Here is a 4,635-nt window from a genome sequence, read left to right on the forward strand (position 1 = left end):
TTAAGCGTCCGACTTCAGCTCAGGTCACGATCTCGCGGTCCGTGAGTTCGAGCCCTGCGTCGGGCCCTGGGCTGATGGCTCGGAGCCTGGAGCCTGCTTCCGATTCTGTGTCTCCCTCTCTCTCTGCCCCTGCCCCGTTCATGCTCTGTCTCTCTCTGTCTCAAAAATAAATAAACGTTAAAAAAAATTAAAAAAAAAAAAGTTTAATTTAACTAAGTTTCCACTTCATTCTCTTAATTATCACTTGGCTACTCATAGTTTTGACAGTGAACCAAATCTAAAAACATCTAAAAATGGTAATTTTCCTACAAATTTTCATTTGAGGCCCTAACATTTTAGGTCAATTTTTACCCTGGCCTCCCTGTACCTCCCCAGAGAGAGACAATCAGAATCCTGTGCATATGACAGACTCATTAAATTTTTTAGAGTGGCGTGCAAGTAAGGTGGTCATATAATTTACTGTCTGTACCAAGATATTTTTGTGAGTGGAAGAGAACATTACTAATAATTACACAGGAACAATGGGTGTAATCCTGCTCCAGATGAATGGTTATATTTATAAGGCTCTGAGCGATCTGGCCTCTGGCTAGGTGCTCAGCTTCCTCTTTCTGTTATATATATTTTTAATACTATTTGTTTGAACACATTTCTTTGCTGATTTAATAATTTTGGAATTGAACAAAGCTCTTCTTTGGAAAGTCAAATTCTGACAGCTACTTCCAGTACATCACTTTTTTCACTTTTTTTTTCTTTTAACCAAAAGCCACTCACCCAAGTTCAAAAGGAAAATATTTGGTTACATTAATTTAGTATTTTGTTCCAATATTTCTAAAAGAGAGAAAGATAATGTGAAAGCATCCGCCTAATGCTCACTACGGCAGCACATATGTTAAAATTGGAATGATACAGAGAAGATTAGTAAGGCCCCTGTTCAAGGATGACACACAAATTCATGAAGCATTCCATATTTTTGAAGAATTGGTATGGTCACCAACAGAGAGAGACACTTTTGTTCCTTTGATGTAGCTCACGTGAAAGATGCCAATAGCAACACTTTGCCACTGCCTCTCCAACATTTTTATTATTGGAAAAGGTGACAAACCATGGATTTCTCTTCCCCACAGAAAGGGCATATGCCTCACCATTGCTGGAGAGAGACAAGAGACTGATGGTCAAACAGAGCAGTGGGTATAATGGTCCCTAGGTAAGGTGATTGGAAGTCTCTATACTTAATTAAAGATCAATACAGCACACACACACACACACACACATACCAACCTCCAGCCACACAGGTAGCATTCCCCTAGGCATGTTCTGGAGAATATTGCTAGTAAGATTCTAAAAAAAAATTCTGTACCCAAGAAGATTCAGGTTAAATACACTGCAGTAGTCTCCTCACTGCAGGCCTTCTCAGAACCATTAATTGTGTATCTCAAAGGGAAGGGTGAGGTTCTGTTGTATTTCCCCAATTTAGAAGAGTCCAAAAAGGAGATTGATGTTTCTTCTGTTCCACGGAAGACTTTTTAGGAAATGCTGGTCAAGAAAAAAATTAAGGGTGCCTGGGTGACTTAGTTGGTTAAACGTCCAACTCTTGATTTCGGCTCAGGTCATGGTTTCACGGTTCCTGAGATCCAGCCCCACATTGGGCCCCATGTCAGGCTCTGCTGACAGCGCAGAGCCTGCTTGGGATTCTCTCTCTCCTCTCTCTCTGCCCCACCCCCTGTTCACATGCATACACTCTTTCTCTCTCAAAATAAATAAACATTTTTTAAGTTTATTTATTTTGAGAGACAGAGAGCAAGCAGGGGAGAGGCAGAGAGAGGGAGAGAGAGAGAGAGGGAGAGAGAGAATCCCAAGCAGACTCTGCACTGTCAGCACAGAGCCTGATACAGAGCTCGAACTCACGAACGATGAGATCATGACCTGAGCCGAAGTCAGATGCTTAACTGACTGAGCCACCCAGGAGCCCCAATAAACATTGAAAAAAAGAGAAAAATATATACTTCATCTCCATTAAATGGGCCAAGAGTTTTATTTGTGAGTTACTTTGCTTGTTTCCATAGTTAGTGCTTCAGTATTTGCCTCCCTAGAGTGGTGGTTTAGGCTAAGTTGAGGATAATTACTTCCTTTGTCAATTTACTTCGGCCCCTTGGTGTTGTAATAATTAGGTTTGAGCAGATATATAAGTGTAGCATTAAGACTTGGAGGATTATAAAAATCATTGATATAGTGTGTTTATGGGTAGGAATTTCTCCAATTCCATACGCTATCTCTGAAAGTCTAAAGAATTTATAGCCCTCCACTCAAACGGTCTTTAATAGCCAGCTTCCTCTTTCCCTTTTACAACATATTGTAAATGGACTGAAACCAACCTGAATGTTTCTTTTCTCGGTAATCAGGAGACAGGCCATACTCTCTCTTCATTTGATAAGACAATCAGGATATGAAATATAAATTCTGGCAACGTTATTGAGATAAATCCTCAAACAAAACTCAGATAAAGTACATGTAAACTTAGAAACTACATATCCTTTTGGAAAAAAATGAATTTGAAAGGATCCAATAAAAATTTCAGGACCAGCCATTAAAGACAATTTTAAAAAATGGAAATTTAGAAACATTGTCTCCCAGAGTGTGATTTCTGAAAAAGACATAATTTAAACATGAAACTCTTTTGATAAGTGGGTAAGTTATTTCACTCTGCCTTGGAAAATGTTCTACATGTTATCTGACAAAACAGCTAAATCTGAAAAAGATCCCAGGAGAAGATTTCTTTTTGTCAGGTTTATTCTTTTTCCTTTGTTCTGTGGCCCCCAAACTTACCAAACATTTTGCTATCACTAAACTTTGACTGTGAATTTTTAAGAATATACTTCTAAAAGAAAATTCAATATCAACTACTAAATATTATTATTATCCAAATAACAAATCAAAAGTACTCAGTTTTAGGTAGGTAAGATGCCAAATGTTGACACCTTATTTGGAGAAGCCTTATATTAAAAGCATATTCTTCATTTCTTCATTTGTTTCTTGAAGAACCTATTTTGTAGTGGCTAAGACTTCAGACTTCAAGTCAGAAAGATCTGGATTTAAGTACTAGCTCTATCATGGGATACTTTGATACTGTGCAGATTTCTACACATCTCAAACCCTCATCTGCAAAATGGAATGCTAATGGTGACTCACTTACGAGCATCTTGTAAGGACTTAATGAACAAAAATATGTAGAGTCTTTGGCCCAAGTGCTGGCATATAGTAAATTCTCAGTAATTCACTATTAAACAGAGATTTCGTACATACAAATGCTTTCCATTAAATGTAGTTTGAGTTGGCTGGGTATTTATCAAGACTCTAGGCCTTCGGTCATTCAGTATTTAGCATGCCTGTTATATATAGTAGACATATATCTGTGCTATCCTACAGCTTTTGTATAAGTCACTATTTATCAAGAATCAAGTTTTTACTAGCTTTCCTTTTGCTTCTTACTTTCTTTGCTTTCCTTTTTATCTTCCCCTTCCTGGGAGAGCCATTCTGAAAATTCTACACCTGCTACTATTGAAAGAAAATCTATAGAGAAAAGAAGTCTAGATGAAGTGAGTTTCAGACTATGCCCATCAGTATTTCCAGGAATCAAACATTTTGCCCTCACCATCACCATACCCTACTATCACTCCAGGAAAGGAAAACCATGTAAACTGTCACCATGAGCCAACATTAACACCTACTTCCACAGGCCTTTGTATTAATTTGCTAGGGCTGCCATAACGAAATACCAGACTGGTAGCTGAAACAACAGAGATCTATTTTCTCCCGGTTCCAGAGGCTGGAAGTCCATAATTTGAAGTTCAACATTTGAATTCAACATTGGGGATGGGAGACAATTCAGTCCACAACAGTCCTACTTTTACTCATCACTGTGAAGACACATAAGTTGCTTTCATCCCCCTTTATTTAGATATAGTCTTTGCAGGAGGAGCAGGGGAGGAAAAGGCTCATCTAGGGGAGAAAAATGGGATGATACATATCTGAAGTCGTTCAAATAACATATTTACTTTTTGCACCTTTTCAAACGAAAGATCAAGATAGTTTTTAGAAATTCAAAACACAACACTTATTTCTCATTTGCTTTCTTTCTTACCAATGAACATGTATAGCACCTTCTGTCTTGCATAACACTGACCACCTCCTACATGGCAATACTTCGTTGTTTACCTATTTCGTGTTTCTTATTAAGAAAGTAAGTATTGGGGTGCCTAGGTGGCTCAGTCGGTTGAACATTCAACTTTGGCTCAGGTTATGATCTTGCATTTGTGGGTTCGAGGCCCCCATTGGGCTCTGTGCTGACAGCTCAGAGCCTGGAGCCTGCTTTGGCTTCTGTCTCTCTCTCTCTCTCTCTCTCTCTCTCTCTCTCTCTGCCATCCCCTGCCTGTGCTCTGTTTCTCTCTGTCTCTCAAATAAATAAATAAATAAGCAAACAAACAAATAAATAAATTAAATCAAAACGTTAATAAAATTTTTTTAAAAGTTTATCACACTCTTGCCATACACATGAGCAAATTTATGGCTCAGAAATATTTTTCTTCTGGTTCTACATTATACAGAATTTGTGTAAGTAAATATCCTCAAAAATTATGT

At 38.2% G+C, this 4,635-nt stretch overlaps 1 non-coding gene across 1 annotated transcript; it reads left to right on the top strand.

Moving 5' to 3' along the window:
* The first annotated feature begins 865 nt into the window (after window positions 1-865).
* Window positions 866-972, top strand: LOC131513236 (U6 spliceosomal RNA). Its single transcript, XR_009262469.1, has one exon. It is a non-coding gene; the product is annotated as a U6 spliceosomal RNA (small nuclear RNA).
* The last annotated feature ends 3,663 nt before the right edge of the window (window positions 973-4,635 follow it).

The sequence above is a fragment of the Neofelis nebulosa genome, chromosome 5 (genome assembly GCF_028018385.1).
Source record: "Neofelis nebulosa isolate mNeoNeb1 chromosome 5, mNeoNeb1.pri, whole genome shotgun sequence".
NCBI classification, from domain to species: Eukaryota; Metazoa; Chordata; class Mammalia; order Carnivora; family Felidae; genus Neofelis; species Neofelis nebulosa.